General features: G+C 46.9%; 1 protein-coding gene across 1 annotated transcript in view; it reads left to right on the forward strand.

The window, feature by feature from the left end:
- The first annotated feature begins 20,286 nt into the window (after positions 1 to 20,286).
- The window catches only part of KLHL29 (kelch like family member 29), a 319,715-nt gene continuing 317,485 nt past the window's right edge, over positions 20,287 to 22,516 (forward strand). Inside the window, exon 1 of the mRNA XM_030799827.1 lies at positions 20,287 to 20,892. The gene's annotated coding sequence lies outside the window, so the exon portion shown is untranslated. The remainder of the gene's footprint in view (positions 20,893 to 22,516) is intronic.

Below are 22,516 nucleotides of genomic sequence, written 5' to 3' on the forward strand. Positions count from 1 at the left end.
ACCCAGCACAAAAGTAAAAATGTAAAAAAATTGTTAACTGAAAAAAAAAAAAAAAAAAAATTAGCTGAGTGTGGTGGCACACACCTGTAGTCTTAGCTGTTGGGGAGGCTGAGGCGGGAGGAGTGCTTGAGCCCAGGAGTTCAAGACTGAAATGACCTATGATTACACCACTGTACTCCGCTGGGTGACACAGCAAGACCCTGTCTTGAAGGAAAGAGAGAGAGAGAGAGAGAGAGAGAGGGAGAAGAGAGGGAGGGAGGGAGGGAGGGAGGAAGGAAGGAAGGAAGGAAGGAAGGAAGGAAGGAAGGAAGGAGAGAGAGAGGAAAGAAGGAAGGAAGGAAGGAAGGAGAGAGAGAGGAAAGAAGAAGGAAGGAAGGAGAAAGAAAAAGAAAGAAAGAAAGAAAGAAAGAGAAAAAGAAAGAAAGAAAGGAAGAAAGAAAGAAAGAAAGAAAGAAAGAAAGAAAGAAAGAAAGAAAGAGAAAAAAATTCAATAGATAGATTTAACAGCAGAAGAAAGGATTAGTAAATTGGCAATTAGGTCAAATAGGTAGAAAAATAACCAAATTGAAGCAGAAGGAAAAAAGATTAAACACATATGTATGTACAAACAGAGCAAAGGAGAGAGACAGAGAGAGAAGCATAAGAAAGATGTGGGACACAATGAAAAGAACCAACATAAATGGAATTTGAGTCCAAGAAGCAGAGAACAGAGAAATGGGCAGAAGCCATGTCTGAGGAGATAAAACTCAAGAATTATATTAATATACAGATTCAAGGAGCTCGAACAAAATTCAAACACAGAAAAACAAAGAAAACTATACAAAGGCACATTAGAGTACAGCTCCAAAAAATCAAAGACAAGAGAAAAATTTAAAATAGCCAGAGGAAGGGAAAAAAGATACATTAAGGAGCAACAAGACCTAATTCACACAAGCAATAGAAGCCAGAAGACAAGAGAAGGATGAAGATAAACGCCAAAATAAAGTAACGGGTAGCCTAGAATTCTACATCCAGTGAAAATACCCTTACAAATGAAGGTTAACAAATATCTCAGGTGAATAAAAACCAAGCGAATGTGTTGTCAATGAGTGGATAAAGAAAATGTGGTATATATACACCATGGAATACTACACAGCCATTAAAAGAAACAAAATAACTTATTTAGCAGCAACTTGGATGGGGCTGGAGGCTGTTATTCTAGGTGGAGTAACACAGGAGTGGAAAACCAAATACATATGTTCTCACTTATAAGTGGGAGCTAAGCTATGAGTACATAAAGGCATACAGAGTGATATAATGGACTTCAGAGGCTCAGAACGGGGAGGGTGGGAAGGAGACCAGGGATTTTTTAAAAATACACATTACGTACAATGTACACTACTGGCGTGACAGGTGCACTAAAATCTCAGAATTCACCACTATATAACTCACCAACGTAACCAAAAACCACGTGTGTACCCCGAAAGCTATTGAAATTTTTTTAATTAAAAAAAAATGTTGTCAACAATGACACACTAAAAAAAAACTTTAAAGGGAGTTTACTCAGACAAAACAATCCAAATTAGAAGAACAGCAATGCAGAAAGCAATAAAGAGCAAGAAATGGTACATATTAGAGTACACTGAAATGCACATAGTCTATTTCAAACAATAAACATAAGAATGTCTTATAGGATTTCAAATACGTAGAGAAAAAAAAGCATGACCAAACTAGCATAACAGAAGAAGAGAGTTAGGTAAATGGAATCAAAGTTATGTGAGGTTCCTGTGTCGCCCAGAAAGTGGTGAAATTATTAATTGAAGGGTAGTTTCTGTTAAGACATATGGTAAATCTCTAGTACAGGTTGTTAAACTGTCACCATTGCCAAAATCAAGCCCAGAGCCTGTTTTGTACAGTTGAAGAGCTCAGAATGTTTTTCGCATTTTTAAAGAATAGTGGGGGTAGGAAGAGAAGGAAGAGGAGGAGGAGGAGAGGGGGAAGAAGGATTGGGAGGAAGAAGGAAAGTCACAGACTGAAGGTGGTGCTCAAAGCCTAAAATATTAACTTTTTTTTTTTTTTTTTTTGAGGTGGAGTCTTGGTCTGTCACCAGGCTGGAGTTCAGTGGCACGATCTCGGCTCATTACAATCTCCACTTCCTGGGTTCAAGCGATTCTCCTGCCTCAGCCTCCCAAGCAGCTGGGACTGGAGGTGTGTGCCACCACACCCAGCTAATTTTTGTATTTTTAGTAGAGACGGGGTTTCATCATGTTGGCCAGGATGGTCTCCATCTCCTGACCTCGTGATCCGCTCACCTCGGCCTCCCAAAGTGCTGGGATTACAGGCGTGAGCCACTGTGCCTGGCCAATATTTACTATTTAACCCTTTACAGAAGTTCATCAGCCCCACTCTGGGTAATACTGAACAAATAATAAAAGAATGTATAACTTACAAACTAATAGAGGGAGGAAATAGAATAATAAAAAACAATTAAAAGAAGGCTGCGAAGAGAAAAGTGGAAGAAAACTAGATAGAACAAATATAAAATAAATAATAAAATCATAGAATGAACACCAAAAATATCAGGAATGTATTAAAATTTAACTGGACTCAATAATCCATTAAAGTAAAAAGATTGCCAGACTATAAAAACCAAACAAAACAAGAAGACTCAGCTATATGTTACTTACAACAGACAGAAACAGAAACAGTTTGCCATGAAAACACTAACCAAAAGAGAGCTGGCTTAGCTATACCGATATCAGACAAAGCAAGACTGTAAGGCAAGAACTATCTCCAGAGATAGAGAGGAGCATTTCATAATGATGAAAAGCCAATTCAGCTGGAAGATTCGATAATCTGAAGTTTGTATGCACCTAAAAACAAAACCTAAAACGTGCAAAGCAAAAACTGACAAAAATAAAAGGAAAAGCACATCCATTATCATAGTTGAAGATTTCAAATACATCTTTCAGCAACTGATAGAATAAACTTTCAGACAATAAATCAGTAAGGATACAGACTTGAACAACATGATAAACAAGGGTGACCTTAGTGACATATACAGAACACGGAGCCCAGCAATAACGGGATTACATTCTTTTCAAGTGTGCATGGAACATTTAATAAAATAAGTCATATTCTGAGTCATGATGCAGATTTCAGTACATTTCAAAGGGCTGAAATCATACAGAGCATGTCCTCTTACAGGAGTGAAAATGTAGTAAAAATTAATAGGAAACATTCTTTAAATCCCCAAATGTTTGAAAATGACTAAATAACACTTCTAAATAACCCACATTTCAAAACAACAAATCGGAAATTTAAACTGAATTTTAATGGAAATTAGAAAATATTCTGAACTGAATAATAATGAAGAACCAACATGTTAAAACTTGTAGAATAGAGTTGAAACTATGTTTAAAGGAATAATGTATACCTTAATTATGTATTTTAGGAAAAAAAGAATGAGAGAAAATCACTGATCTAGTGACCATCTCTAGAGCTAGACAAGAACATCAAATTGGGACAAATAAATTAGAAGGAAAAAAATAATAAAAATAGAAGCCAAAAAATGAAGTAAACATAAAATAGAAAAAAAAAATCAACAGAGCCAAAAATTGGTTCTTTGAAAAAACTAATACAATTTACAAATCCCTCAAAAGACTGATCAAGAAAAAAGAAGGAATGAACTACTAATATAAATCACGAAAAAGGTGCCATCACTAAAAATCCACGCAAGCATCAAAGTGGCAATGAGATGATGTTCTGAACAACTTTGTGCCCCAAAATTTGACAATTTAGATGAAATAGACAATTTCTTTTTTAAAAAACACACACAACTTGCAATATTGACACAAGAATTAGAAAGCCTTTATTTTTCTTTTTTCCATTTTTAGTAAAGACAAGATCTCACTATGATGTCCAGGCTCGTCTTAAACTCCTGGGCTCAAGTGATCCTCCTGCCTCAGCCTCCCAAAGTGCTGGGATTCCAGTCATGAGCTACCTCGCCTGGCCAGAATTAGAAAGTCTTTATCATCCTATCCACTAAAGCTGAATATTGCATTGCCATGATCCAGTGATTCAATCTGATAAATGACTACTGAGACATACTGAATATGCCCTGAAATGTTCTTAGGGAAACTATTTCTGAGAGGTTAAAAAACACTGGAAGCTACCCAAATGATCAGCAATAGTAAAAACATTAACTATATCATGGTATACTCATGCAGTGGAATACTATACAACAATGTAAACACTGAACTACTCCTCTAAGCAACAACACAGATGAATTTCACAGATACTAATGTTGAATGAAAAAAGTCAGATACAAAAAAAAATACTGTGTGATTCCATTCATGAAGCAAAACTATTTTGATGAAAGGCAGATATCGATTACTTTGTGGAGATAATGAGTGGGAAGGGCATAGGAAGCCTTGGGGATGTGGGTGATGTTATCTGTCTTGAAATGAGTTTGTCCACTATGTAAACATTTATCAGGCTGTACCCTTAAAATCGTGTACTTTTCTGAGTATATGATAATGTCAACTTTTTAAATTTACAAATAAATATTAGGCCAGGCACAGTGGCTCACACCTGTAATCCAGCACTTTGAAAGGCCAAGGCAGGCTGATCACCTGAGGTCAGGAGTTCAAGACCAGCCCGGCCAACATAGCAAAACCCCATCTGCACTAAAAATACAAAAATTAGCCAGGCACGGTGGCGGGCGCCTATAATCCCAGCTACTCGGGAGGCTGAGGCAGGAGAATTGCTTGAGCCCAGGAGGCAGAGGTTGCAGTGAACAGAGATCCTGCCACTGCACTCCAGCCTGGGTGACAGGGAAAGACTCTGTCTCAAAAAATAAAATAAAATAAAAATTAAATAAGTCTCTGATGCAAGGTTGTTTCTGGGTGTCTGTGTTTTTCTAATAAAAGTAAACAGCAACACAATATTTACCCCTTTGTATCCTTATAAATAGAACTTGAGGGCACTTTAAAACTTGACTCTTGGATCATGCTTTTCCCAATACTCAGTTGGAAGAATGATTCCCCCCCTGCTTGGGAGGAGACAGTTCTCTGTATCTGTTGACCTACAGCGTAAGAAGGATAAAGTGTGGGATTAGGAGGAAGGGGATTTGATCTCCATCTGAGAAGCCATATCAGAAGGATCCACCCATGAAAGCAGCGGAGTCCCCAACAGAGAATCCAGCAACAGATTCTCAACTTTCTGACTATTGGGTTTTCTCAAATGGGTATTTATAATACAATAGACACCATTTGAGCACTCATTATTCAGTGTACCCTTCGCCTCTAAGAGTTTGGATGATTGAATGGTGCCTTTCATGCCAGAGGGGTGACTGCTTTTGCAAAGGCATCAGATTGGGGTACTTTTCACCAGAGAAATCCTTCCTCCAGTGAATCAGGGGAGAAAAGAGAATCTGAACGAAAATGAATACGTTAAATTTTAAAGACAAAAAGGTAAAGCGGTTTTTGCCATGGTTTTCCCATACCTAGATTTACTTTGTTGACTGAAGTAGTGTTGTGGATGTAAGTGATTTTTTGAAGAGCAAATTAAAAAGACTTTTTATATGTCCCAATAGACAACAACATGGTGTTAGCTAATGGCATTGTCATCTCTAAAATAATTAACTTTTGTAATAATCTGTTTATCGATGAAGTGATCTGCAAAATAGATAATGGTTTCTCAGGATTTCAGGCACAGAGATCCTTCCTTCTGCTGCATTTTGCTCTGTTTTGCAAAAGTATATCATGAAGCAACTCAAAATTTGCTGACAGATTTTCTTAAGTACAACAGTTTAAGAAATGCATGCTCAAGTAGGTTAAATATGCCCGCATTCATTGGATTGTGCCCTTAAATTATTCTCTCTGGTAATGGAAATGTTTTAAAACTGGTTGTGATGGCTGCACACCTCTGTAAATTTACTAAAATTCATTGAGTTGCACACATGAAACAGATGAATTTTATGATACGCAATAATTCAATAAAGGTCTCTTTTTAAAAAAGGAAATCAATTGAACATTTTAAAAAATTATTTCCTCTGTTTCCCCATCTTGTTTCGGCAATACTGAGTGTTGAGAAAGAAACATTTCAGGGAAAGATAGCAACTACACAAATGCTAATTAGATGCAAATATGGAGAAAGAAGATTCAAGAGTCCTAGAGGCCCACAAGTTGAACAATGAACACAAGTCAGCAGCAGAATGTTATTTTTTTTCTGCTGTTTTGTGTGTTTTTTAGAACATGTCCCCTTTCAGGACATGTTCTAAACACAATATCTCTTATGCCTTAACACCAGAGATTTGGCATAAAAATGGAGACTGGGTACTCCCAAAGTCAGTGCTTAGTTTAATACTTATTCTCACTTATTACTTGTTACTCTTGCTACTTCTTTTATCTTCATTAAATACCACCCTGTTCAGCCGGGCGCGGTGGCTCACGCTTGTAATCCCAGCACTCTGGGAGGCCGAGGCGGGCGGATCACGAGGTCAGGAGATCGAGACCACGGTGAAACCCCGTCTCTACTAAAAATACAAAAAATTAGCCGGGTGTGGTGGCGGGTGCCTGTAGTCCCAGCTACTCAGAGAGGCTGAGGCAGGAGAATGGCGTGAACCCGGGAGGCGGAGCTTGCAGTGAACCAAGATTGCGCCACTGCACTCCAGCCTGGGCAACAGAGCGAGACTCCGTCTCAAAAAAAAAAGAAAAATACCACCCTGTTCAGTTCTTATGTTGTCTGTGTAAATGTTAGTATCCACAGGCATGTGGACTTGAGGACAGGAATCACATTGTATTCTTCCTTGTACCCGGAGTCAGTGAGAGCACTTGGCCAGAAAAGGCCCCATTTCTCTCCTTCCTGGTCCAGTGCCTGGCAAAAAGATGATGTTCAAAAATGTTCATTTCCTTCCTTTCTAGAATTTAGGTGCTCCATCAATACCAAACCTATAACATAGACTTGATAAAAGAGGCCATGGCACTTCCGTGTGGCCCACAGAGGAAGCATCAGCTCAGGAGGGTCAGCATCGGCCCTGCAGTTGAATAGGATCTGAATCCGTTGGACAGGAGGCCCTTCCACTTCTCTCCAGCCATCCAGCCATTCCTTGCATCACAGTCAGTTCACAGCCCCCAACCCCAGGCAAGCCCGTCCTGCGCCCTGTGGACTCTTTCGTCCACCTGCTAGATTCTGGCAGACTCTTCTGGTAACACAGTGACCCCTGCACCTGTGCCCGAGGCTCTGTCCAGCAGGCTTTGTGCAGCCCACATCCAGCTCAGCTTGGACCCAGGGCCCAGCCCAGTCCAGCCCAGCACAGAGAGAATTGTGCCTCAGCTGGAGGGTGGATGGTGCTCTGTGGTTCCAAATGGCCAAGGCTGGGAACACTGGAAGGACGACCACAGAAGAGATGTGACACACTCACTGTCCCAGCCACTTGCTTACTGCCCATCTCAGTAGGACCTCCTAAGCTCCAGGAGAAGTGGGGACTTCAACCGGATCTGTGCTTTTTCATGTCTGCCCAGAGCCTAAATGCCATCATCACAGAGCCTGGCATCACTGTTCCTGCCGCCTGGCAGAATCAGTAGGTTTTTAACCTGCATTTCTGGAATCTTTTTACATTATCCCTGACAACTCTGCTACTTTGGGTTAAAAACAAACTTTAGCAGCTGTGTAACCTTTAGTCTACAAAGATTGTCAGATCCAAATTCAGAAAATAACACTGCTTCAAACTCCTGTAGCTGAGAAGGCACAAGGTGACAAAATCCAGGAGGGGAGAAAGCTGTTAGCTGAGGATGCTAAGGAGAGAACAGGGGGAGGCCAGTTACATTTCATATTAGCCAGAAATGTCTGACTTATGTTACATTTTGGAAAAAAACAAGCTGCAATAATTCACCACTAAATTAACACCATTAAAGAAAAGCGATTATTAGTGCTTAGAGTTAAAGACTCTAATAATAATAATAATAACACACGCAGTATAGCATCCGAGTGGTTAAGGGTCTGGCTTTGAGAGTTACATCCGGATTCGAATCCCAGTCTCACCATTTTATGACAATGCTGTGTGTTTACCTAACTTCTCTGTGTCTCTGTTTCTCTATTTGTGAAGTGGAAATGATGCCCAACTCTTCAAGGTAATGAGGGATTAAATGAATGGAAGCAAGACTCAAAGGACTTGCAGTAGACAGAATACCAGCCCCTCAAAGATGTTGTCTTCCTAATTCCCCAAAGCTGTGCATATGTTAACTTATATGGCAAAAGGAACTTCACAGATTTGATTAAATGAGGAGAGAGACCTAGATTATCTGGGTGGACCTAGCATAATCACAAGGGTCCTTCTGAAAGGGAGGCAGGCAGTTCAGAGTCAGAGATAGCAATGCCATGGCAGAAGAGAGGTCAGAGAAAGAGTTAAAGACACTGCTGCTGGCCTTGAAGACCAAGGAAGGAGCCAAGAGCCAATGAGTGCAGGCAGCTCCTGGCGGCTGGAAAAGGCAAGGGAAGCCTCCTAGAGCCTCCTGAAGGAACACAGCCCTGCAGATGCCTTGATCTTGGCCTCTGGTTTCCAAAACTGTAAGATAATCCATGTATGTTGCTTTAAGCCACGATTTTGGGGTAATTTGTTACAGGAGCAAAAGAAAACTACATGGGGCTTTGAGCCTACTTTAGCACAGTGCCCAGCACATTCTAAGGTGTCTCCAAGTGCAGCCAGAGCTAGTAGCTACTAATACCTGGAGGGACATAAACGATTCCTTTGTGACCAAACACCCATCAGAGGCCTCGGCTCTTCCAAGGGACTTTCTCCTCTCCACTCGGTCATCTCCACTGACAGGCGCTCCCACCCCAAGAAGCTCCTCTGTTTTAGGCAGCTGTGAGATGGGTATAGAAGGGTCACTCTGGGGTGGACCTGAAATTTGCCTGCTAGGCCTTTCCCGAAACTAGGGCCCCTCTGCTAATGGCATGCCTTCGGATAACTGCATGCAGGTCTCAGAGGCCTAACCCCAGAGGCTTCATACCTAAACTCTGAGTTTTCTCACCTTCAGACTGACCTCTTGCAGTTCCTTAAATGTTTCTCAGATGACAGGATTCAGAGCTCCCTCCCTGGGACACATCGCTCATCTTCCTCTCCACACTCTCAGGCATGTCACAAAAGGGAACTCACCACCAAATGCCACATTCCAGGTGTCGAGAGCACCTCTTTCATGCTTCCCTCAATTCAACCCAAGACCACACTGGGCTTAGAGCAGCTGAACAACGTGCCACGTTACTGTCAGCTGAGATTCTTGTTTTTTACTCTCTGCCAGACACTTTTGCCTCTTGGCCCTGCACTCACACAGGGACTGTTTGGACTGGAGCACCTGACCCTACCGTTTCTCTGTTTCATCTTATATCATTATGTTTAGCTTAGCACTGCAGTCTGTTCTTTGGGCCCTGGTGTGTCAACCAAAGTATTCTCTGCATGTCGCCTCAAAATGTGTTAGGTATTAACTAAGTCATCTATGTCCACACACTAATAAAAATATCAAATGCGACACGCGACGACGACTGTGCCTTCAACTAGAAATTTACTTCCGCAAAGACATGGACTAGCATCTTTGGGAATGGCCACAAAAACAGTTCTAAATCCACCTAATAGGCATGCTGGTCTGCAGCTGAAATTACTTCATCTCATGCACAAATTTATCATGAGATTCCTTGGCAGATACCAAGCCGAGGTGTGCTTTGTCTCTACCATAGCTAACACAATTCCCTAACATAATAATCTAGCAAGCCTACCACAAAACTGGGAATACAGTTACCTTGTCGTAGCTTGCTCTTAAAGAAACCACACAGGCTTCTAGAGGATTCTGCTCCATTTTTCACGTGCTCACAACTCAGCCTTAAGTAGTCTGATCAGGGAATTTAATGAGGATGGATAGGATAGCCCCACTTTTGTAGTTTGCAGAAGCTTTCCCCCTCTTTACTAATCAGAGCTATATTTTGCCATCTCTAGCGTTCCAATTTCTTTCACAGTCTCCATGTTCTGTAAAGATTATCAGTAGAGGCTTTACAGCTTCAGAGGCGAGTTCTCTCTACTCCCTGGAGTGTAATTTGTCCTGGCCAAGAGACTTGAGCTCATTTACCGCAGCTTGGTGCTGTTAGAATCTTTTCACTCATCTAGAGCTTCAATTTTCTCTTACCAAAGTTTTCTTTTGTCTTTTGAGTCAGTAGGTTGTTCTCCTTGGCAGAGAAGAAGGGGGCAGAGTTCTGCTCCCTTGCTGTCATTCTAAAATGCAAATAGCGTGGTGTTCCTTGGTCAGCGTTAAATCCTGGGGTGGCTGGCTCCCCTTGGCTTTCAGCAGTGATTCTCAAATTCCCCTGGGGTACTTGTTAAAAAAGCAGATTCTCCAAATCTCCTCTCAGAGGCTGTCAATTGCTATGTTAGTCAGGGTAAAACTAGCTGTTAAAACAAATCCAAAGATGTACGGAGTCTCAAACATGATAGAATTTCTCATTCTCCTAAAGCCCAATAATGAGTGTTCCAGATTAGTGGGTGGTCATCTCCAAATAGTAATTCAGGGATTCAAGGTTTCCTCAATTTTTGTTGCTCTGCCACCTTCAACATGGGGCTTCCAAGATCCCCGCGCAAAAACATAAAGAGAAGGAAAAGTGCATGGAGAAAGTGCAGGGCAATTTTAATGGCTCAGGTCTGGAAATGGCAAGCATTAGCTGCATTCACATTCTATTGGCTAGATCTCAGTCACATGAGTGCATCTACCTGCAAAGGAGACTAGAAAATTGTCTAACTGCAAGGATGCTGGGCGATGTAGTCTCACTCAAAAGGATGCTGGGAATTGTAGTCAAGCTCAGGAAGAAAAGAGAGTTATGCTGAGCAGTCTGCCCATATGGACATAAGATAAGGCTTAAGAATCTGCATTTTCACAAGCCTCCCAGGAGATTCTGATGTAAGACCTCATTTTGACCAACACTGACTGCACTGTCCACTCCTAGTACAGGCACCCAAGGCCCTGCGAAGTGGGTTCTACAGTCCTCCCCAGCCCTGTCTGCACCTCCACCTTGCTCTAATCATATAAAACACTAGCAGCTCCCCAGCCTGCCAGGCTACTTCACGCCTCTGTGCTGGATGTCTCCTTCTTCTCTGCCCTTTCTCCCTTGGTTCACTTGGCGAATTCCTGCTGATCCTTTGAGACTCAGTTCAAGTGTAATCTCTTCGGCCAGGTCATCCCTGACCCACCTGCCCTAGGTAGCACTGCAGAGCCTTTCCTCGTGTCCCTGACCTTCCTGGCCAGAATCTCATTATGGTATTGATTATGCTGAATGGCATTTCACATTTGCCTTCCCATTTGACTGGGAGACCTTTGAGGGCAGTGACCTTTCCTTCATGTACTCTGCACTTCACACCTTGCCTGGTACATCGTGGCCATCAGGCAGTCAGGAAGAGCTGGTGCCACAAAAACTGACCACAATCACAGAGCAGTTCCTCTCTTGATTTTCTGCCCATGTCAAAAAAAAAAAAAAGCTTTTTTTGGTTGTTCTTATCCTTACAATTCCGTTGCCTTAATTAATTAGACCTAATTAGCAAATAGGCTTGTGTGACTCTGCGACACCTATCGCTCCTCGTTCCCTTTTGCCAGCTCTACTCAACGTTGAGCTTCTCTAGGAGCTGCCCTGGTCTCATCAGCAACCTCTTCCCACCTTACTATTTCTCTTCAAGAGCACTGGCAATTTACACATTTGGAATTCTACCAGGAGTTCTCCCACCTTCTTGAGCCATCTCTCTTCTTTTTGGAGTCTCATGTCCTCTGATTTCCTGGGGACTGTCAGAAGCCTGAATTCCTGAAATCTGGGAAATACATCCTGTCATCCTTCCATTGTCTAGAAATCATGGAATCTAAGATGATTGTTGAGGTAGCCAGCCTCCAAGATGGCGTCCAGTGATCCCCACCTCCTGGTGTTCACAGCCTGTGTCCTTTCTCACAGTGAACCAGGGTCAATTGTGTGGTCAGTCCATGATTGGGCTCACTCTCTTGCTCTCTCATACGCTCACTCTCCTTCATCACTTGCTGCTCAGGCAGAAACCAGGTAGCCCTGTAAAGAGAGCCACATGGCAAAGAACTAAGGCCTCCAGCCAACAGTCATGCGAGTAAACTTGGCATTGAATCCATGAGCCCCAGTAGAGCCTCGAGATGACTGTAGCCTCAGCTGATGTCTGACTGCAACTTTGTGAGAAACACGGAGCCGGGACCACCCAGCCACATTGCTCTTCGATTCCTGACCGTCAGATAGTGTGTGAGGTAATAAATCTTGTTTGTTTTAAGCTGCTAAGTTTTGGGTAAATTTGATAGGCAGCAATAAATGACTAATACAGTTGGGCTTCTTTCATTCATTCTCATCTTACCTTTCAGTCTCCTTTAGGTCAGACTTTAGCAGCATGTAAGATGCAGCCATCATCTAGGAATGCCTGGAGCGTCCCAGATTAAGGCACTGTTCAACTTCCACTCTGGTTTTGAGACAGATGAAGCTTTAACCTTCATCTAGCCGGACTCCCTCCTACTACGTGTCCACATGAAAATTATTACATATTTACATATGTACATATTTACATATAAAAATATGTAATATTTTTAAATATTACTAAATATTTAAAATAAAAAGAAGAAAAATAGAGTTTTAAACAGTGTCTGTTGCATAGTAAGTGCTGAACTACTATCTGCTTTTGCTGACATTGTCATCATTCATACATCATTATTTCATGTACTGTCACCCCAACTCACCATTCCATTGTTTTTGAACAACACACACACGTCAACTGCCACACATCAATTTTAATTCCCAGTAAAACTGGCCTTGAGGATAATGATAAGTCACAGCTGTACCCTTTTAAAAATCCCAAATTCAGTTTAATTGAATTTACCTGTAGACTGCCAGGCACAGCGTCTCATGCCTATAATCCCAGAACTTTGGGAGGCCGAGGCAGGTGGATCACTTAAGACCAGGAGTTCGAGACTAGCCTGGCCAACATGGAGAAACCCTGTCTGTACTAAAAATTAGCTGGGTGTGTGTGGTGGCACACTCCTGTAATCCCAGCTACAAGAAAGGATGAGTTATAAGAATCGCTTGTACCCAGAAGCAGAGTTTGCAGTGAGCCGAGATCGCATCACTGCACTCTAGGCTGGGCACAGAGTGAGACTGTCTCAAAAAAAAAAAAAAAAAAAAAAGAATTCACCTGGAGATTGGTATAGAAATATCTTAGATTTCAAATCTTGTTCTGACTCTTTCCTAAAGCTGCCTATTCTTCTATTTAAATTCTGGGTGTATCTAGTGAAATTTTACATTAGCCAGAACTCTCTAATTTTGAAATTGTCTTGAAGCCATATCGACATTATTGAGGGTTTAGACTTTAACTAGAAAATACTCGTTGCATTCTAGGAAAATTCACAGCCACCTAAAGGAGATGTGTCTGATTTGCAATCATTTTCCTGAATCTGCAGTAAATGAATCTACAAAGGATTGAAATTTTTTTAATGAAAATTGTCTGGTAAATATTTTGTAAGGGTTTGAGAGCAGTGAAAAGTGTTAACATAACAGGCCTATAGCGTCACACTTTTCCACAGTTAGCATTTGTTTCCAAAAGTCTAGAGGAGAAACCTTTTATCTCAACAATACTACATTCTTCCATTTGTAATAGTCTCTGATTTTTAAGTAGTTACTATTCAAAACATTTTATAACCTGATAGAAATGTTCCTTCCTTTCTACAGTCAGGTAACCTGGCATATTTGCACTATTTTCCTTAGAGCCTAATTGTGGCAAACCATTCATCGTGAGTGCCTGAGGCCTCTACCTCATCACCTGTCCTGTTTCATTCCTAAAAGGCTTCTTTTGCCCCATGTTTTAACCTGTGAGTTAACCTGTGAGTTGCTCAAGGCCTCTTGGAAGCAGGTAGGTGATACATCTTAAATAAATGAAAATAAATTAGTGTGTTTCTGACCAGTTGGATGTGAACTGAATTTCCAGTAAATCAGCCACAGATTAAGTATCTAAGGGAATAGGTTCACTCAAGGGAAGCCCATGCATCCTTTTGTGATGCAAACTAGAAAATCCTTCTGCTTTACAATTTTGAATTTTCATATATCATATTTTCTTACAGTAAGGTGCACCTGGACCAGATGGTGGCTTGTATCACAGACTTTAGGCTATTTTTAAGACCCTCAGTAAATATTCAGCAGGTACCCTGGTGAAATCATCCCTTCCTTGTCACCCTCTGTTCCCTGGGAGCGAAGCCTCAGCAATACTGTTGACGTTCATGTTTCCACTGGGTGTGGTCTCACAAATGTTTCCTCCTGGACCCCTCAGCACAGAAAATGTGTGCAGCTTCACAGATTCTGGTAGGGGTGAACATGAAGAGGAGATACGGATTTACATAGTCCAGAGGTCCCAAAATGGCTGAAACCACTAGATACTCCACACTGCAAACCGAGGTTAATCTCAGACTCTGAGGCTGCATGAAACTTGACCCCCAACACTTCCATCTGCAGGGAGAATAGAGAATGTGTGTCTTGAAAGACAGGCTGTCATTTGCTTGTGACCATGACAGGCTACTTCAGCTGTGGGGGTACAGTGATTACCAGTAACTCCTGAGACAGAGCCCTAGACCCAGGAGTGTTCAATAAATTGCTGATGAAAATAAGATTCACTGCCAAGGCTCCACAAGATCATCCCATCTCCTCCTGCTGTGCTCCCCCCGTAGCCCGTGTAGACTGGGTCCCCTCTCAGGCTGCCTGGGTCCCAGTAGAGGGCAGAGGACAGTGGAGGGTCCTGTCCTGGGGACAGTCAAGGCAGAGCAGTCACCACCCATGCTGGGTGAGTGGTCACTGGCCTTCCTCTGGCCCGATTGGGGGCTCCAAAATGACCATAATCACAAGCCTGATACTGGCCCTACGTCCTACCAAAAACCCAGAGGGAGATGGAAACAGTGGCACTGATGGATTCTAGAGTTGAACAGAAGATAGGTGGGACCTTTACCTCTTTTTTCTTAAAAACAGCTTAAAAATACATTTATGCCAAGAGCTATCAGGGCTCAATCCTCTCTCAAAAGTCTCCTGAACTTTGGCCAGGTGTGGTGGCTCAGGCCTGTAATCCCAGCACTTTGGGAGGCAGAGGCAGGCAGATGACTTGAGGTCAAGAGTTCGAGACCAGCCTGGCAAACATGGTGAAACCTCATCTCTACTAAAAATAAAAATAAAAATTCACCAGTGTGGTGGTGCACACCTGTAGTCTCAGCTACGTGGGAGGCTGAGGCAGGAGAATCTCTTGAACCTGGAAGGTAGAGGTTGCAGTGAGCCGAGATCGTGCCACTGTACTCCAGCCTGGGTGATAGAGTAAGACTGTCTCAAAAAAAAAAAAAGTCTCCTGAATTTTGTCATTAGTGAACATGCTTCAGTGAGTGAAAAAAACACTCTAAAATTCAAACTAAATTTTCCTTGCAATCTATCCTAACAATCGTCTGGGTCTTATTTTTAATAATCTATCATAGAGAAACACCGGCCCCTTCTTTAACATTGAAAAAGAGAAGTGACATTTTGATTACTGTCAACAATTTAACAACCAATAAATATATACTGAGCAACTATTCAGTCCATTCCTCCGGACACCATGGATGAAGAATCTCATTACCAATGGAGAGAGCGGAAGCCGCTCTCTTAAAACGCCCAAGCAGTGTCTCATGTCAGTTCGGGAGTCAGAGCCACCCAGGAAAATTGTTAGTGGCTCTGTCTAATTAGCACTCCTGCCACCTGCAAACAAGTGGTACTAAAAAAAGGTGCTGAATTCTTGCCATTGAAAATGACAAAAAAAAAGACACCACTGGTTTCATTCTGACTCTTAGAATCTAATATTTCACTGATTTGGTGGGCTGGGGGTGGTGGGAGGAGGGGGGAAGGAAATACACTTTCACTTTCACCCAAAGGAAATGACTTAGCAATAAGTAGTGTTTTAGAAATGATCATATGGTAATGAGTCCTTCAATCCAGCAATCCTCCCTCCCCTGACCTCTTGGCCCCTGCTTTCCCCTCTGCCTGGTCTGGGCTCCCTCTGCCTCCCACAGAAACTGCCTTCTCAGGTCCAGGCTTAGACCTTCCTCCTCCAGGAAGCCATCCTGACCAGCCTAGCTCTTAGGGAATCGTCCCCTTAACCCCACAACACTTGAGAGTCTCTTCCCCACAGGTGAGCATGTTCTTGATAACAACTGCTGTTAACCCTTGTCAAGAACAACAGCCAAGTATTGTATTAGGAAACCTCGATCACTTTTTGGAAAATAGGCAGGGTAAAAATGATTGGCGTATAAGCCACCTTATACCTTCCCTGTCTTCCTGAGAGTTGCCAGCACAGAGTTGAGCAACAAAGCAGGTTCTCAGTAAATGGTTGATTGCATGATTGGCAAATGCCTTTGTGACACATCACAGAGCAGGGTGGCCATGGTGAAAATTTGGCAGCTGTGACTCCTTACTTCCTGCTTTAATCAACATCATGGGATTGAAATGCCGGACACACAGTAGGTGCTAAATAAATTTTTATGGATTGATTAACCACTGGAGGGACTGTGCCTTATGTGGGATTTATTAATGCTTTTGGTGCCAAATAGGGGTGGTTTTAATAGAGGATAATGTGTTTAAAAAAAAAACAAAAAGCAAACACAAAACCCCAACCAGGACAGAGGCTGGCAGCCGCTCTGTTTACACCCACTGTGCTCCTGGAAACAAACGTCCTGTCAAACCCGAAGGTTTCTGATGAGGCTTCCACTCTTCCGAGTGACCTGAGTGTTCAGTAATCAAAGGGACCCGTGCCCTTCTTCTACATTAGTGCTCTCTGTTCTAAGACTGATCTCCAGTTATGTGTCTGGGATGAAGACTTTTGCTGATGAAGGCAAAAATCAGCATCCACTGTATCTACCCCAAGGGAAAAGCACTGGGCTAATGACAAAAGAAACTGCATTTGTGTGTTTGGTGGGGTAAAAAGAACAGAGGCTTTGGGATAATCAGGCTCAAATTTCAGCGCTGTCACTTACTGTGTGATTGCAGGTTCTCATCTACCCTCTCTGGAACTCAGTTTTGAGGGCTGATAACACCAACTCCACAGGTTGCTGTGAGGATTAACAAGATATCATGGGTAGAGTTCTTGGTACAGTGCCTGACATATAGTAGCAACAGGGTAAAGGTCCTTTTGTTGTGGCTATTATTATAAACACAGACAAGGACAGAAGTCCACCTTGGCCACTGTGGGTTTATGTGGCGCCCCAGGTGGTCCTGATGTGACTTCCTCTGGTTCCTCCTTAGGTGACAGTGGCCTTTCCAGTACAAGTCCTTGTCTGATTGACTGCACAGATAATGGTCTATGATCTGAGCGGGGAATGGATGTTCTGGAGTGTTCCAGTCCACTTCCCTATGCACTATGAGTCTGCTCCTTCACTACCCATCTGTTTGGAGTGTACACATTAGTCCTGATCCCAGTGCCCAGATTGGGGCTCAGGACAGGGAGGGTTGGCTTTTGGAAAACACATCACCAAGTCGATCCTGTGCTTCATGGAGAAATCTTTGACCATGGTAGAAGAGGTTCCTGGGCACAACACACGAGTCCCATGAACCACACGGAGAGACCCATGCCAGTCATGGGGCCCATTCCATGGGCCACAGAGTAGAGCAAAGAATGACCCAGAAAAGATCCCAGACACCAGCAAGATCTATGTAGAGAGAGAGAGAGGAGACCCCTGACACAATGCAAATCCAGTTTATGTTGCCAAGACACTAGGTGTGCTGGGACAGATCACGTGAACACCAGCACTCTGAAATGAAATTCATGTGCAGACCACCACAGACCCTTCATAAATGGCTGTGTCCACACTAAACAGCTCCCAGCAGGGCAGAGCATCAGTGACGCGGAAGGCTTGGATAAAACGAGGATGGGTGAGGACAGGGTAGGCAAGCCCACTGGGAGTCTAATTCACACAGCTTTTCTCATTCTCCCTGACAAGCTGGCTCTCCCGGTGAGCTGTTACCAAACTTCAGCCCTGAAGACTGCGGTGCTCCAGAACCAGCGCCCTTCGCACCACCATGGCCCCAGTAGGTCCTCCTCTGGATAAGACCTCAGCACAGCTCTCTTTTCTGATCCTGCCAGCAGGGAAACTGGGAGCATCCTTTCTCCTTCATCTGGAGAGGGAGCTGAATAAGGATTCTTGGAGTTCCTATTTTCCTCTTTCAACTGAGGATCATTCAAAATCATCTATAAGACACTGTGAGTGCCTCACATTGCCAGATCTTAACCTATCCCAGACCCTGCAAACCTTAGTCACATTTCTGTCGTGCCTACAGCTGTCACACAGGGCGCTACTCCAGAATGCGGCTGGGCGGACTTTTGCATGTTCACAGTCAGTAGATCCATGGAGATTATCTCAGAGGACAGCTTCCTACAGCGTGGATGAACAGACACACGCCTGTGGCTTTGTTCTCCTTCTTTTTGCATTGAGTTGACCTGTGTATCAATTTGAAATCCCAAGAAATCCCTCTTTTTTTCCATTTTGCTATCTGGTACTCTTCTATCACTTTCCATATACCATTTTAAGAACCTAGTACTCAAACCAAAGCTATCGATCACCTTCAGGTGTTGTCTGAGGACCCTTGGGGAGCTTTTCTCCCCCTCCCCCCACTCCTGCTCCCTTTTTCGGCACCTCTGTCACCCTCTCTTAAGGTCACGCCAGTTTTCCTGGCTGTCCTCCTCATGAAGGGCGGCTTCCTCCCTGAAGTGCTCCGCTCTGTCCCCTCCCCTGAGTCCCAGGCTTCACACATACAAACTTTGTTGGATGTTTTTTCCAGGAAATGCAGTTATTCTGACACTAGTGGGCCATTTCCCCGGCGTCCTCATTCCGTTTCTGACAGTGCTCCTGCTACCCTCAGTAGATTATTATTATTTATTATTTATCAGCCACGACACTGTACTCTGCTTCCTACAAGATATTAAAGAAGACACAATCCGTGCGCTGAGTTTACAGCCAAGGAGAGCAGAGGCCTGGATCAGACATCACAGCGGGGGAGCTGAGAAGAAAGGATTTACCGGCTCAGTCCTCCTTGGCCCTGGCAGATGGGGGCAGGGACTGGCAAAGCCCTCCCCAGGCCAGCTCCTCCCAGCTGAGCCCCCACAGCCAGCTACCCACACTACCAACTGCACCCCATCTCCAATTTCTAGCAAGGCCTCAGGCCTCAGGCCTTTACCTGGGGGAGCGGAGGGAGGGTGGAGGGTGAGGATGGGGCCCTCAGGCCTTTACATTCAGGCAAGGGTGGAGGAGGAAGGCGGGTACACATATTTCCTCTGAAACTCAAAACCAGGTAAAGGGGATGTAGGGGAGGAGGGAGAGGTCGGGGAATAAACACCAGATCAGGAGAGCAGTCAGGGGTGGGGAAGACTGTGCCCAGAGTGAAATATTCTAGCATAATGGAAAAGCCCTCACTGGGGGTCCCACACGCCTCTCTGGCCAAATCTCTTCTATTAGGGTTAGAAGTTAGGGTCTGTGTAGACAGCATGTGTAGACTGAGAGGTGGTGGGACTGAGAAGTCAGTGTAGACAGTGTGAGAGACAGCGGGCTGTGGTGGAGGGGAGTAGTCGGTGTAGACATCAAAGGCTGGTCAGGCTGTTAAACAGAGAAGGCTTCCTGGATTCCTAAGGGTCAGTATGAACAGAAAAGTCGCGCGCCCCAGGAGAGGCAGGGCTGACTCAGAAGGCTGGTGGACACTTTGCAGGGCTCTCCCTGGTCCTTCAGAGGTGTAGACAATTCCTGCTCCTTTCCAAGGCTGGAGTGTCATAAAGAGGGCGGAAGCGGAAAGACTATTGGACTTTTTCCTTCTCAAACTTTTCCGCCAGTTTCCTCAGGTGTTGAGAGCAGACCGGGAGCTCGCCTCAGTCCCGGTCCCCCAACCCTGGGCCCGCAGGGCCAGAAGGCCACGACGGAGCAGCCCGTGCCACGCGCCGTGCGTCTGCCTGGCGCGGCCGCGGAGCCAGGCGAGCCGGGGGCCACCGCGGGGGGCGGGGGCGGCGGACAGACGGACCGACGGACACACCCGCGAGCACTCCAACCCCGGACCGGGCGCGCGGCCGCCGGCGATCCCTCGGGCCGGGGGAGCTGCGCACGGGGCCCGGCCGGGCCGGGCCGGGCCAGGGGGCCCCGCCTCCCCCACCCGCCACCCCCGCCCACTCGGGCGCCCGTGATTGGCTCCGCCCGCCCCTGGCTGCGCGCCGAAGCCCGCCTCCCTCGCAGCTAAAGCAGACGGTACCCGGAGCGGAGCGAGCCAGAAGGGAGCATGGTCCCCGCGCCACGGCCGCGCCAGCCCCCGCGCCGCCGCCGCCGTCCCCGCCACCGCGGATCTCGCCGCAGCTCCAGCCCCGGCCCCGGCTCCGCAGCGCCCGTCCGCAGCCCCGGCGGTCGCCGCGCTTGAGCGCAGCCCCCGCCCAGAGCCCGAGCCGCGAGCCCGGAGCCAGCCCCAGCCCCGCGGCCGCCGCGGCTGCGGGGAGAGGGCGGGGGCGATGCTGCCGGAGCCGCCGCCGCCGCCGCCGCCTCGATGAGAGCCGCGCCGCACCGCGCATAGCCGCACAGGCTGACAGGCAGGAGGACCGACTTCCCTCTCCCGGGCATCCTCCCTGGGCTGCCGGGAGGCGGCGGCGGCGGAGGAGGAGGAGAAGGAACGAGGGGAGAAGGCGGAGAGCAGGAACGCGAGGAGGAGGACCTGGATCCGTTTCCTCCGGCCAGGACCCGAGCGGCCCCAGCCACCGCTACCCGCCGGCGCCGTCCGCTCTCCATCAGCCCTCCTGCGCCCACCCGCGACCCCGGGCTCTCTGCGCGTCGGGCCGGGGCCGGAGCCGCGCGGCCGGAGGTAAGAGCCGGGCCGGGCTGGAGCGCCTCGGATGCGGCGCCGGAGGGAGACCCAGGTCCTGGCCGCCGCGCGGGGCCGGGCCGGGCGTGGGAGCGGGGCCGGAACCCGGAACGCTGGGCTCGGCTCCGGCGGCGGCGGCGACAGGAGCCTCCCGCGTCTGGACTCGCAGGCTGCAGGAGCCCTTGCGCCTGCGCTGCTCCAGTGGGAAAAAGGGGGGGAAAAAACTTCCTGCCGCCGGGTGTGTATGCACCGGGGCTGCCTGGGGCCACTGTCACGGTGGTCGGAGGTGCTGGAGGCGAGTGTGACCCCTGGCCTGAGCAGCCCCCCTGCTGGGCCCGGCGGCGCGCGCCCCTCTCCAGGCCACGTTCCCCTGAGCGGCCCTGGGCCCCAGCCGGGCAGGGGGCCTGGAGGCGCCAGAGGGCTGGCCCCCAGGGGCGGCCGCGCGCACTGTCCTTTGGGGAGGTGCGCGCCTCTGTGCAGCGAGAAGCCAGGTTGGGGTTTTCTGCCCCCTCGCGTCCTCTGATCCCGCATTTGGGGACTGGGTCTATTTACTCAATCCCAAGTAACTTTCGAGGTAGAGGAGCTCGAAAACCGTCGGGAGGGAACCCGCACAGACCTTATTGTGACCCACCCCACCTCGACACACACACGCGCACTTCCCTTGGCACCTTGTGGGTGCCAGCGTGTTGTGAGGGGACGCGGAAAGGGGAGCTCACGGGGACGGCGAAGGGGCCAGGAGGTAGTGTTGGTGGGGAGGGGTTGTTGATGTGTGGGACAGGGTGGACCTGGAGATGTGTAGTGTGGGAGTGTGAACGCGCGCCCCGATGGCCTCGGGGGTCCGGGGGGGCCCAGGGCTCGCGTCCCGGTCTCCGTGGCCTGGAGCGGGCTGAGAGCGCGAGGGTTATCTGCGGTCGCCGCGCGGGTGCCCGCGCTGGGCAGCCTCGGCCCCGGGCCCCGAGGGAGGGACGTGCTTGCCCGGGGCCGAAGCGCTGTGTTGGGAGCCGGGGTAGGTCGGAGGCGGCTCCTAGGGCAGGTCGCCTCTGCGTTGCCTGGGGAAGGCGGGGACGCGCTGCCTGCCTGCGGCCAGCCGTCTCGGAAGAGGGGGTGGCGGCCACGCGCGAGTCTCGGATGCCTGGGTCCGCCCGCTGAGAAGCCAGTTGTCGTCCCTGGGCTCTGGAACCGAGCGGCAGACGCGGTCCGTTGGCGGGCCCTCGCGCGGGCCCCCAGGGATGCTGATGGGTAAGGAGCTGCCGCCGCCGCCGCTGCCATCCCTGCCGCTCTGCAAACGTTCTCCTCCCTCCCTCCCGTGCTTGCGCCGCGGCGCGCCCTGGGCGAATCGTGGACGCAGGTATTTATGTAGCATTAGGCGAGACTTCGGCGCTGGAGGGACCAGACCGTGGAGGACGCCGAGCTGCCGCTGCCCGCGAAACTTCCACTCCGGCAGCTCAGCGGCATCCCGGTCCCGCTGCTGCAGGTTCCAGCCTCTCTCCAGTCCAGCAACGATGGGATTCGGACTCCTCTTGCAATGACAGATCTGTCCTGGTTACGGCTGTATTTATCCGAGTTTCAGTTTCTTTAAAGTCATCTGTCTAGTCACTACAGAGTTTCTTCCTGGCCGTGTGGT

This window comes from Nomascus leucogenys, chromosome 19, assembly GCF_006542625.1.
Source record: "Nomascus leucogenys isolate Asia chromosome 19, Asia_NLE_v1, whole genome shotgun sequence".
Lineage (NCBI taxonomy): Eukaryota > Metazoa > Chordata > Mammalia > Primates > Hylobatidae > Nomascus > Nomascus leucogenys.